The 13,240-nt window shown below is 45.3% G+C and overlaps 1 non-coding gene across 1 annotated transcript; it reads right to left on the reverse strand.

Annotated features, from left to right (window-relative positions):
* Positions 1–4,635: 4,635 nt before the first annotated feature.
* Positions 4,636–4,707, reverse strand: TRNAC-ACA. Its single transcript has one exon. It is a non-coding gene; the product is annotated as a tRNA-Cys (tRNA).
* Between the last annotated feature and the right edge of the window lie 8,533 nt (positions 4,708–13,240).

Genomic DNA, 13,240 nt, shown 5'->3' on the forward strand with positions numbered 1-13,240 from the left:
GATGTCTGATAATGTGGGGGTTAGACAGAGTTTGAATTGTGTTTCTGTCACTTTGCTGAACAACCTTGAATGTATGGAATAACTTCTTTGTGCTGCAGTTTTTCATCTGTTTGATGGGGTCAATAATAATAACTAGTATTATAAATGCATATTATGAAGTACACAATCTTTCTATGTTTTGTGTGGTGCTCAGTGATTCAGTCCTGTTCAGCTCTTTGAGGTTGCCTGGATTATAGTTCCAGACACCATGGACAGTAGCCCGCCAGCTTCCTCTGTCTGTAGAATTTTCTGGGCAAGAATACTGGTGTGGGTTGCCCTTCCCTACTCCAGGGGATCTTCCTGACCCAGGGATCAAACTAGTGTCCCCTGTGCCTCCTGCACTGCCTGGTGGCTTCTTTACCACTAGCGCCCCTTGGGAAGCCGTGGCTGCTGGGATGTCTGATAGAGACATAGCAGATTTTAATCTGTTCCATGGAGATACCAATAACTAGTATTATAAATGCATATTGTGAAGTATACACTTGTTATATGTTTTAGCTAATTTACTCTTCACAACAACCCTATGAAGTAAGTACTTACTAGTATCCCCATTTTACACATAATAGAACTGACACAGAGAGACTGAGTAATTTTCCCAAGCATACACAGGTAATGAGTGATAATTCTGGGATCTGAACCCAAGTGCCCAGTCCCACAATTCTTACCCACCACTTATTATATATATATATATATATATATATATATATATAATTTTGAGTTCAGTATACATATTCAAGTGAATTGCCAGAGAGATCTTTTTTAAAAAAACAAGAAATCTGCTTATTCCACTCATCTACACCCTCTTACCCAGTTTAAAATGTGTTGGTGGGTCTACATCACTTTTAGGAGCAAAGCAAAATCCCTTATTGCATCTCTGAACCCCCACCCTACCTACCCCAGGCACTCCCAGGTCACCTGCCCATCATTCTCTCCGCTCCAGGAACCCTGGGCTCCTTCTCTTCCCTCACACTCACCAGGCTTCCCTTCCTGCCACAGGACCTTTGCCCATGCTGCTCCCACTGTCTAGAATGTTCTCCCCATCACCTTTCCTCCTCTCTACCTCCTAACTTCTGCTCATCCTATACTTCCTCAGGGAAGCTCTCCCCAGCAACCTAGAGTAGATCAAGTCCTTCCCTTAGAGGGATTTGGGGTACCAGGTTACCACTCCTTGAAGCACATTTATATTTTATTTGTGTGATTATTTCGTAGTATTTGAATTGTAAGTTCTAGGACGTCAAAGGCACTGCTTGCATTTGGTAATCAGTATTGCTAGCATCTACCTTAGAGCTTTGTACTTAGCAAGGCCTTACTTAAGTATTTTGGAATATTAACAAATGAATGAATAATTAATAGGTGCCTTTGACCTAGATTGTAGCCCAGGGCTCATCCTTGGCTCAAAGGCAAGAATCTCAGAGTTGTGTCTATACTGCCCGGTGCAGCTGCTTACCTTAGCCAAGGATATCCCAAAGACCTCATACATTTTTTTTTTTTCATCCAACAAAGATTTATTTAGTCCTTGTGAACTTAGTATTGTTCTAACAGCTGGAGTTTTAGTGGTAGACAAAAAAATCTTTGCTTTCATGGGACAAATATTCTGGTTGAGGTGGGTGGTATATAATAAATAAATAGTCAAACACTGTCTAGTGGAAGAAAACCGAAACAGGGAAAGTGGCCACTTTTGCTAGAGTGGCTAAGGAGGCCTCTCTGATGAGGAGGCACCAAAACAGAGACCTGTAGAAAGTGACAGAGCCGAGAAAAACGCATTCTAGGCAGAGGGAAGGGCAGGGGCCACGGTCCTGAGTAAGGAGCAGCCTCCTCTCATCCGCCAAGGGGCAGGAGGCCCATATGGCTGGAGCAGTGAGTCGGGGGACTGGGCAAGGATGGCACAGGGTGCTGGGGGTCACACCCCAGTACATCATGCTGAGGAGGCTGACAGCTACAAACAGTTGTCACTGTGCTTCACCTGTCTGAGGTCCTGCTGGAAGCCCGCACTGCTAGACAATGGAGCGGGAAATGCGTCTGCTTAAGAGGCTCACTCGCCAGTACCCTTGGGTGAGTCAAGCGGGTCCCTGCTGCCACATTCACTTAGGGTACCTTGCTGTGGAAGTGCTTCTGGCTTCAGAATCATTGTTTACAAAACGGAAGCGCTTTCTGAATCCAGCCTTCCTCCTTCTCCACCTTCCTGTGCCAACCTCATGATTATGTGTGTGGAGTGAACTGGAGAAGCCAGCCAGGAGACTAAGAGAAATCCCCAGAAACTATGAGGCCCCGAGGAAGAAGCCTCTCCAAATGCTCTAGCTCAGAACACCTCGTGGTCAAGTGAGCACGTGTGGAAGCACAGGGGGCCGGGCTCCACCCCCAGAGTTTCAGATCAGCAGGCTTTCCTCCAGCCCCACTGGTAGTCACTCCCTTCTACACTCATTCACGTGTTCATGACCCACGGAGACACCCCTCTGCCTGCGCAGGTCTTTTGCAGGTTATATTATCTCAGTCCACAGCGCCCTCTCCTGACTTCTCTGTGAGTCTGCTTCTGCAATTGGGAGTCCTGCCTTGTGTGTCTGCCCAGAATTCTCCCTGACTGCCCTCTCCCCAGCCAGCATCCGAGGAATTGCTGGTCACTCCCTCGTGGGCCTTTTCAGTACGTGTTTCAAGAGGCTGTTTAGCATGGAAATTCAGAGACCTGGTCCCAGATGGCCAGACTCAGGCTTGCCTATCAAAAGTTCTGTGGCATTGACCTCAATTTCCTCATTTTTAACTTGTCAGAGAGGTCCTCCCCAGCCTCAATTTCTATTGTTCTTTTGCCTCACTTATAATAGAATAATTTAATATTATTTATTTAAAATATTATTATAATATAATATAATGTGATGTGAAGATAAAGATAGTTTCCTCTTCATGGATTTGCCAGGAGGATTCAGTGAGTTAATCTGCCTTCAGAGCAGTGCCTCATGCATAGTAAATTTTTGAGTTAATCTTAGCTCTAGCCAACCAGTCCATTCTGAAGGAGATCAGCCCTGAGATTTCTTTGGAAGGAATTTTGCTAAAGCTGAAACTCCAGTACTTTGGCCACCGGATGCGAGGAGTTGACTCATTGGAAAAGACTCTGATGCTGGGAGGGATTGGGGGCAGGAGGAGAAGGGGACAACAGAGGATGGGATGGCTGGATGGCATCACTGACTCGATGGACATGAGTCTGAGTGAACTCCGGGAGTTGGTGATGGACAGGGAGGCCTGGCATGCTGCGATTCATGGGATTGCCAAGAGTCTGACATGGCTGAGCGACTGAACCGACCGACCGACTAGCTATTCTGGGGCCATTCTGGTGAATGTTCAAACAGTTAAACCCTTCTTATTTGTATCCAAGGTGCTCTGGACAGTTCTTAACAGAATCACCTGGGTACTTGTTAAAGGAGCATTCTTTCTTTATCTCATAACTCTTGGATCATAATCTGAGGGGGTGAGTGAGGCTCTGGATTCTGCAGTTTTTACCAGCATCTCTGGGTGACTTTTTCTCTGCTGGGTAATTCTGATGCACAGCACGGCTTGAGAACAAGAGCTTGAATTGGTGAAGCCTGGGTGTGAATCCAATTGAGGCATCTGTTGTGGAGTGGTCTTGAGCAAGGCACTTCCCTGGGACCCCAGGAACCTCGTATATCAAAGTGGTATAAAGGCTGCAGCCCCCAGACTGCCATGACCAGCACATGGAGCCTTCAGCCTGGGCCTGACATGCCAGGAGTGCTCTACGACTTCCCGTGGGGACTCCTGGCTTTTCTGACTCCTCCAGAAGACTGACTTCTGACCAAGCTGGCACCAGACCAGGCCCCTTGTCAGCACAGTCAGAACTGGCCTCGGACGCACCCAGATGCTAACGGGTTTGCTCCTCTCTGGGTTCCCAGCTGTCATCATGGCCCCGTTCTTTCTCTTCCTTCTTTCAGCCCAGGGTTATAGGCATCCTGTCTGTAAGGACCTAGGTGGGGAGCCGGGATGGGTAAGGGCAAAACTGATTTCATAGAGGAAACAGGACTACACAGAAATTTTATACATTTAATACTCCCATTATAAGTGCCTTCTTAAGAAAAAAGCATGCTTTTTTCATGTTTGAACTATACTTATTCTTTTCAAGTTGTTTGAGAGTGTAAACCACTAATGCCAAGCGCTGGGTATAAGAGAATGAATGAATGAATGAAGCCATACACAGGCGGAAGTCCTCACCGCAGGAAGGAAGGCAGTCTCGCAGAGAGTGGGCGGCAGCAAAGCTCTGCTTGAAAGCCACATGTGGGACTGGGGGGAGAAGCGCTCTTCCTCCTGCCTTCACTGACTTTTTGTCTACCTAGGCATCCACTAATCTCAAAGAGCTTTAGAACGTGAGACCTGAAATCTCTCTTTCCCCATGCTTTTGGAGGGTGTATGTTTCTTTAGTTTCCTTGATGCTCTATTTAAAAATTTTCAACCTACTCTCAGGCTGCTCTAAGAAAAGGAATCTTCTCCATATTTCAATAAAGAGCCCATCGACTGTAGACTACCAGGCTTCTCTGTCCATGGAACTTTCCAGGCAAGAATACTGGAGTGGGTTGCCATTTCCTTCTCCAGGAGATCTTCCCGACCCAGGGATTGAACCTGGGTCTCCTGCATTGTAGGCAGATGCTTTACCATCTGAGCCACCAGGGAAGTCCAATAAAGAGCAATATTCACTTAATATGGACTTTTTCTCCTATGGTGCTTTAGAGATCACAAAACTGAGGCAAGAAATAGTTGGACCCCAGGCTGAGCAGCTGGGGTCTGTGCCTTGTGGACAGATACTCAAAGATGAAGATAGTAGCAGGAATGAGGAAGAATGGAGCCCTGCCTAGATAAGAGACAAAGAGATCACATATTTCTCATTCTCCAGGTCAAAGAGACCGTTCCAACTACATATGCATAAAAAGGGAGGAGTGCCACCCCCATAGTAGGTGATGTCAACCTCCCCATAGGCCTCACTGCTAGAATCCATCTGACTAAGAGAAGCACATGCACAGGGGAGGACCCTGAGAAAAACCAAAGGTGGACTCAGAGCCAGGCAAAGCAAGGAGATTGGCCAGAGGAAACCTGGAAGAAATACCGCCTATTAGTGATTCAAACTACCACGAGGGCGCAACTCTCTGAACCTGTCCATGAGAGTCTATTTGTGATCTTTCCTCCTCCTAATAAACACTTTACTTGTTTCACCACTTTCCATCTCTTTGTGAAAATTCATTTCTACAATGCACCAATGTGATCACAATGGTGTAATCACTCACCTAGAGCCAGACATCAAGGAGTGAGAAGTCAAGTGGGTCTTAGGAAGAATCACTTCAAACAAAGCTAGTGGAGGTGATGGAATTCCAGCTGACCTATTTCAAATCCTAAAAGATGATGCTGTGAAAGTGCTGCACTCAATATGCCAGCAAATTTGGAAAACTCAGCAGGGGCCACAGGACTGGAAAAGGTCAGTTTTCATTCCAATCCCAAAGAACGGTAATATCAAAGAATGTTCAAAGTACTGCACAATTGCACTCATTTCACATGTTAGCAAAGTAATACTTAAAATTCTCCAAACTAGGCTTCAACAGTATGTGAACCAAGGACTTCCAAATGTTCAAGCTGGATTTAGAACAGTCAGAGGAATCAGAGATCAAATTGCCAACGTCTGTTGGATCATAGAAAAAGCTAGAAAATTCCAGAAAAGCATCTACTTCTGCTTCATTGACTATGCTAAAGCCTTTGACTGTGTGGATCATAACAAACTGGAAAATACTTAAAGAGATGGGAATACCAGACCACCTCACCTACCTCCTGAGAAACCTGTATGCAGGTCAAGAAGCAACAGTTAGGACCTTACATGGAACAAAGGACTGGTTCCAAACTGGGAAAGGAGTACACCAAGGCTGTATATTGTCACCCTGCTTACTTAATTTCTGTGCAGAGTACATCATGCGAAATGTTGGGCTGGATGAAGCACAAGCTGGCATCAAGAGTGCCGGGAGAATTATCAATAATCTCAGATATGCAGATGACACCAGCCCTACAGCAGAAAGCGAAAAGGAACTAAAGAGTCTCTTGATGAAGGTGAAAGGGGAGAGTGAAAAAATTGGTTTTAAAACTCAATATTCAAAAAATGAAGATCATGGCATCCGGTCCCATTACTTCATGGCAAACAGATAGGGAAACAATGGAAACAGTGACAGACTATTTTCTTGGGCTTCAAAATCACTGCAGATGGTGACTGCAGCCATGAAATTAAAAGACGCTTACTCCTTGGAAGAAAAGCTATGACCAACCTAGATAGTATATTAAAAAGCAGAGACATTACTTTGCCAACAGAGGTCTGTCTAGTCAGAGCTATGGTTTTTCCATTAGTCATGTATGGATGTGAGAGCTGGACCATAAAGAAGGCTGAGCCCTGAAGAATTGATGCTTTTGAACTGTGGTGTTGGAGAAGACTCTTGATAGTCCCTTGGACTGTAAGGAGATCAAACCAGTCAATTGTAAAGGAAATTAGTCCTGAATATTCATTGGAAGGACTGATCCTGAAGCTGAAGCTCCAACACTATGGCCACCTGATACGAAGAACTGACTCATTGGAAAAGATTCTGATGCTGGGAAAGATGAAGGCAGGAGAAGGGGATGACAGAGGTTGAGATGGTTGGGTGGCATCACTGACTCAATGGACTTGAGTTTGAGCAAGCTCCAGGAGATGGTGAAGGACAGCAAAGCCTGGCGTGCTGCAGTCTATGGGGCTGCAGAGAGTCAGACATGCTTGAGTAACTGAACAACTACAACAACGGGCCAGGGTCTTGTTACTGGCCCTTTAGTCTAGTGGCTAGGATTCGTCAGCCTCACTACTGCAGCCTGACTTCGGTCTCTGGCCCGGAGAACTGAAATCCTGCTTTAAGGCACTGCAGGCCAAGGCCACCCAAGATCAAAACCTGCCTCCACTAGCCATCCCTATGCCCAGGTATAACATACCCCTAGAACCCAGCACCAACACTGACTCCCAGCCTAAACTCCAGCAGCAGTGCTAAATGATCTGATTTGAGACTGTTATGATGAGTCATCCTAGCTTTATCATAAGAAATTGAGGCACATAGGAAGGAAGTGGCCTGTCCATCCTGCCCAGGTGTAGAAGTCACATCTCTGATGATCCACCATAGTGAAGGGTCTGGGGGAGAGGCCTGGTAACGGGAACACCAAGAATGGGAATTTGAAGAGACAAGAATTTCAAGGGACTTGTTCTGAGTCCAGGATCTGGCTCCTGGCTAAAACTTGTGACCGTCAAGCCACAGTTTCCATCTGTAAAATGGGAGGAGGAGGGTTATAGCTGCTTAGCAGGGTTGTTGGGATTAGGTAGGACCACATGTACAGGGCTTTAGCCCACAGCAGGGACTAAGAAATGTTTGTGCCCCTTGTCCCCTACTCCCAAACCAAGGAGGGCCCCGTGCTCACTGTCCTCCATCTCTGCCCCTTACAGGCTTGCCACTTTGGCGGCAAGATCATTCTGTATTGAAGGGAGAACATGAATCAAAGAGCCCAAAACAGCTTCTTTGTCCCCAAAATTTTGCAAGAAACAAACATCTTAAGTTCCCAATTGCCTTCTCCCTGGCGCATCCTGAGTGGTTGAAGAATGAATGACAAAGCTGATTGCTGCTTCACAGACAGGAGGCAGAAAAGGAAAACAGGATGTACACTCTAAGGCTTTTTATGTGTCAGTGACTTAGCAGAGAGAGCTGCAAACAAAGAGCCTACCGGGATTCTGCTTCCGGAGCTTCTGGGTCTTCATTTTGCTCATTTAAATTCCGCATTTCAGCCCACTCTGCCTCTATTGATCGGCTTCAGTCTGACTTTTCTAATCTGAGTAGTACTAATTGGCCCAGAAGGACTGCTGCAAGTTAGGTACTTTCCAGGGCTGCTACACTTTGGGGACTTCAACCAAAGATGATGCAGAAAGACCACTGTTTTGGAGACAGACAGGCATGGGTCCCTCTCTGCATGACCTTGGGCAATACCATGCTCCTCTGAACTTTGGGTTCCCACCTATAAGACAAGACGTTTGTGACTTTCTAAGATCATTGTAGGGGTAAACAAGGTGAGATGTGATGGCACAAGGAGGCAGAGATTTTTGTACATAAGCCCCTGCATTCTCACAAAAAATTTTATTATGCCAAAGAAAATATATGAGGGCTGAAATATTAGGTATTGCCAATGGCTCCGTGAGCAACATGGCACGGGTGACATCTGTTGTCAAATTCCAGAGATTCACTACTTCCTCTAGGTCATTACAAATCCAGCCCTTGTTCCTGCGGTCTAAACTGAGAAAATAAAATATGAACGCAATGTCTGGAAAATGACTTTGAATTTCAGCATTTAGATTAGAAGACAGGTTCAATTCTCTGGCTTTAAATGTTGGTGTTTCTCTTGGTTATAACAAATAAATATGCGGAGACGAAACCGATCAACCGTTTCATTGCTTTTAAGAAAACGATGAGATGAACGGCTGCCCTAAATCAGTGTGTCACCGCATTTAATTTGATGATGTTGTTTAGAAACTCTATGTACTGTTTTCTGGGCCAAAACATATCAACCATTCATGAGAAGAAAACCAAAAGACAAACGACCAATTCCCTGAAAAGAGGGAAATTATGGTGGCGGTTGATTGTAAGCACAGACTCCGTTCCCAGGGGAGGGGCCTGGACTCCAGCAGAACAATACAAAAAAAGGCCGGCAGTGCTCAGAAGCTGAGCCTGGATCCAGAGACCTGGGACAGGAGACCTGCTGCCTAGGTTCCTTGGCCTGGGGCGGGTCACTCTCCAGCCTGTGGGGTCTATCGACTCTCCTATTTCACTTGCTCCTGGGTGCCCCGAGGCTCCACTGAGGGATACCTGTCAGAACTAGGACTTTACTTCTCAGATGTCATTTAATCTTCACAAAACTCATGAGCTTGTGTCCTGGGCACATGCTCAAGTTCTCAGAGCAAAGAAGAGAGGCTGAGATTAGAACTCTAGTCAGCTGTCTCTGTAAGGAAACATGACAAGCGCTATTATAAATGTTATGGTTGTCAAGAGGTTGTAGCCAACATAGAAAGGCATTAATTAATTAATTAACATATTTATTTAGTATGATCTGGGCGCTGTTACAGACATCAGTAAAAAACAGCCGGGGAGATGGACAACAGCAAGTAAATAAATTAATTTGGATGGTGCTAATTGCTGTGAAGACAGTAGAAGGTGGATTTTCAGTAATGTGAGGTGAGGGTTAGCAAATTTAAGCTGAGGTCAGGGAAGACATCTCTGAGCAAGTGACTTCTGAATAGAGACCACAGGGAGTGGGCTGTGGAGGACTATTGGGACACTATATAGGACACTTGTGAGATTTACAAATTGGACAGGTAAAAGGATGCCACACCCCAAGAACTTTTTGGGTTACAGTGGTATAATCAGAGGAAAAGTGGGGAAGGGAGATGTCACACTTCCATCATCAACTCCTCTTCCAGGTTGGGCAAGAGAGTTTCCTTCTCCCTACATGGTCAAGCTAGGTCCACAAGTTATTGTTTTTTATGTGTAAGGAGAGCATGTTCCAGGGATCATTAACCTACTGAGCTCACTAAGCAGGATATGGGAGGTCCAGGTATCAGAATTAGTAACAGCAAAAGCCCAGGGAAGGACTGTCTTGTCCTGCTGAGGTTCAAAAAGAGTCAGAGTGACAGGAACTTGGTAAGAAAGTGCTGGAAGATAAGAGCAGAGTTGGAGCAGGTCTCATTATGAGGCTTTGTAGAGAAGGATGAGGGTGAGAGGGACAGAGCAAAGCCACAAAGTAGGTGATTAAATGGTTAATCCCATTAGGGAATTGTAAGTAGAAATGGGAGACCCCTGTAAGTTAATGATTACTCAAGAAAACAGGTTTGCTTAACCACAAAACCAAGCAGACTTGCTAAGCAACAAAACCATGCAACAGAAGCATGGGACATGCCCCAAAACAATAAAACAATGATGGTATGACCCATATCCTGCTTAGTGAGCTCAGTAAGTTAATGATCCCTAGAACATGCTCTCCTTACACATAAAAAACAATAATTTGTGGACCTAGCTTGACCATGTAGGGAGAAGGAAACTCTCTTGCCCAACCTGGAAGAGGAGTTGATGATGGAAGCGTGACATCTCCCTTCCCCACTTTTCCTCTGATTATACCACTGTAACCCCCAAAGTTCTTGGGGTGTGGCATCCTTTCACCTGTCCAACTTGTAAATCTCACAAGTGTCCTATTCTAATAAATCACTTCTCACTATCAATTTGCCTCTTGCTGAAGCCTTTCTGTGCTGAGACATAAAGGATTGCAGTGCCAGAGCTCTTCAGAGACCCCCAAAATTATATCCAATGGTTTCAGTGAGACTAGATTTTCTAAGTGAGATGAGAAAGTTAATTATTCAACTCATGTGGACATCTTAATTGGTTTATTGTTGAACAAGTAATATGAGCATTTGATTCAAAATGCAGAAGTTACCAAAAGATAAGCTATCTCCCCAAGCCCTACACCCCACCTGACCAGATCACCTCCATGGAAGCTATTTAGGAGCTGACTTCTTGTGTTTGTTTAATATCTCTGCAAGTTATCACAGGCATGTACAATCACACACATACACGCATACTGTCCCCTCACCCTTACAAATGTTGGCTTAACAGTCACAGTTTGTTCTCTTCATTTCCCGTCCTGGCAATCATTTGTATCAGCACTGATAGAGTGTTCTCATTATCGTTTTTGGTCATGTCTGCAAGTATTCCATTCTGTGGGAGTACCAGTATTTATTTAACTTGTTCCCTAGTGATAGTCATTAGGATATTTCACTTGATTGCTTTAAGGGGAAGGAATACTCAGATTTATATTTTAGACAAAGCCCTGCTGCATGGAGGATGGCTCAAGGGAGAGAGATAGTGGAAGCCGCAATCTAACTGCCCAGTTAGGGAGAGCTACTTAATGAGGGGTAAATAAAATGGGATCAAGGACAACTTTGAGCTCCAGGAATTAGGGGAATGGCGAGACTGCCCCTTCATGAATCACAGCCATGTCATGGAAAAGGGGCTCGTGTAACCCAATGAAGCTATGAGTCGTGCCATGCAGGGCCACCGAAGATGGATGGGTCATAGTGGAGAGTTCTGAGAAAACATGGTCCACTGGAGGAGAGAATGGCAAACCACTCCAGCATTTTACTGCAAGAACACCATGAACAGTATGGAAAGGCAAAAACATATGATGCTGGAAGATGAGCCCCTCGGGTAAGAAGGTATCCAATATGCCTGCCTACATTTCCCTCTCTCCCTGGAGGATCTCATTCTGCTCTGTGGCTTTTTAACTTTATAAAAAATATTTATTTAGTTTTGGCTGCGCTGGGTCTTTGTTGCTGTATGAGGGCTTCCCCTAGTTGCAGCGGGCAAGCCTCTCATTGTGATGCCTTCGCTTGTTTTGGGGCACAGGCTCTACGGTCACAAGCTTAAGTAGTTTTGTGGTACGTGAGCTCAGTAGTTGCAGCTTGAGTGCTCTAGAGTCTGGGCGCAGTAGTTGTGGTACACCGGCTTAGTTCCTCCACGGCATGTGAAATCTTTCCGGAGCAGGGACAGAACCTGTGTCTCCTGCATTGGCAGGCAGATTCTTATCCACTGCACCACCAGGGAGGTAGTTCTGCCCTGTAGTTTTTAATGCACCTGAGTCACAGATGCCTGTCTTCAGCTCTGGCTCCTCCGTGAGTTGCCCCTGGAGGTTTGGATACCCAACTGCTTACTTGACATGGTCACCTGGATGTTTAATAGATGCCTCACACTTCACACATTCCACACAGAGCCCTTGACACTGCTCACAGCTCTGTCTTCCCAGGTCTGCCACCGAGCAGCAAATGGCCACCCCATCCAGCAGCCACCCAGGTGGACAAATCCTAGGAGTCCTATTCAATCTCTCTCTTCTCTTCAGCAAACCTCATCAGTGCTAACTAGAAACATCATCATTTCCCTTCATCCCACCATTCCTACCTCTTGCCTTCATCATCTTTCACTGGATAATGTTACTTATCTACTCTCTCTCCATTCTTGTCTTCCAGGAGCCTTTCTCCAGATACGTCAGCTCATGCCAGACCCCTGTTGAACATTTCAGTGTTTCTATCACAGTGGAAATAATGTTAAAATTCTTTCCCAAGGTTCTGGACCACCTCCCAACCCCACCGACACCTCCTTCTCAGGCTCTCTGTGCTTCAGGCATGGCAGCCTCCTTTCTCCCTCCTGAAACCCTGGGACCGGAGTGTTTTCACTCACTGTCCCTCTGCTTGGACCTACCTGCCTGGTGGTTCAGATGGTAAAGAATCTGCCCACAGTGCAGGAGACCCAGCTAAAATCCACGGGCCAGAAAGATCCCCTGTAGAAAGGAATGGCAAGCCATTCCAGTATTCTTACCTGGAGAATTCCATGGACAGAGGAAACTGACAGTCTACAGTCCATGGGGTTGCAAAGATTTGGACAAGACTGAGCAACTCACACCTTCACTTTACTTTCCCTCTGCCTGGAACACTCTTCTCTTGGTTCCCTCATGGCTGGCTCCTTCTTTACCTTCAGTAATCCTAGCTTGAAAGTTCCCTTCCAATTTGGTCTAAAGCCCCCTCATGTCCACCTCATGCTGCGTGTATCAGTGGAAGTGGGACCACTTAACAATTTTCAAACTCTGAAAGAATCCTGTGTGAATTTCACAAGTAACTGACACCATGCTCCCATTTGTCCCCTTGATGTTTTAGTGATGCTTATGCATCAGTGCTTTGGGCACCTGTGCAAATAATTCACTCTTTGATCTGGCTCAGCCTGTCACACAGCACAATAAATGTCATGATAAAAGTCAGCCAGCATTATTGTTCTTCCTCCACCGATCCTAGCACAGAAAATTTCAATAAAGATTGTTCTATTGATTCGTTAACTTTCCCAAGTTCACTGCCATTTTGATTACTTGTACACTTTTTGCTTAAAGTTCTGTGAATTTCATTTTGATAAACAGTTTCTCAAAAATCCAAACAATCAATTTGGCAATGTGCAACTTTCATCTCTTCACTTGGTAACAGCACTTAGCATTTAGCTTAAGCTTCTTTCTCCATCTCCAACAGAAGTAGTTAAAAGCCTGAAAACCAATATTTCAATGTATTACGAGAGAATAGTTATATAAT

This window comes from Oryx dammah, unplaced genomic scaffold, assembly GCF_014754425.2.
Source record: "Oryx dammah isolate SB20612 unplaced genomic scaffold, SCBI_Odam_1.1 HiC_scaffold_10, whole genome shotgun sequence".
In the NCBI taxonomy this organism is placed as follows: domain Eukaryota; kingdom Metazoa; phylum Chordata; class Mammalia; order Artiodactyla; family Bovidae; genus Oryx; species Oryx dammah.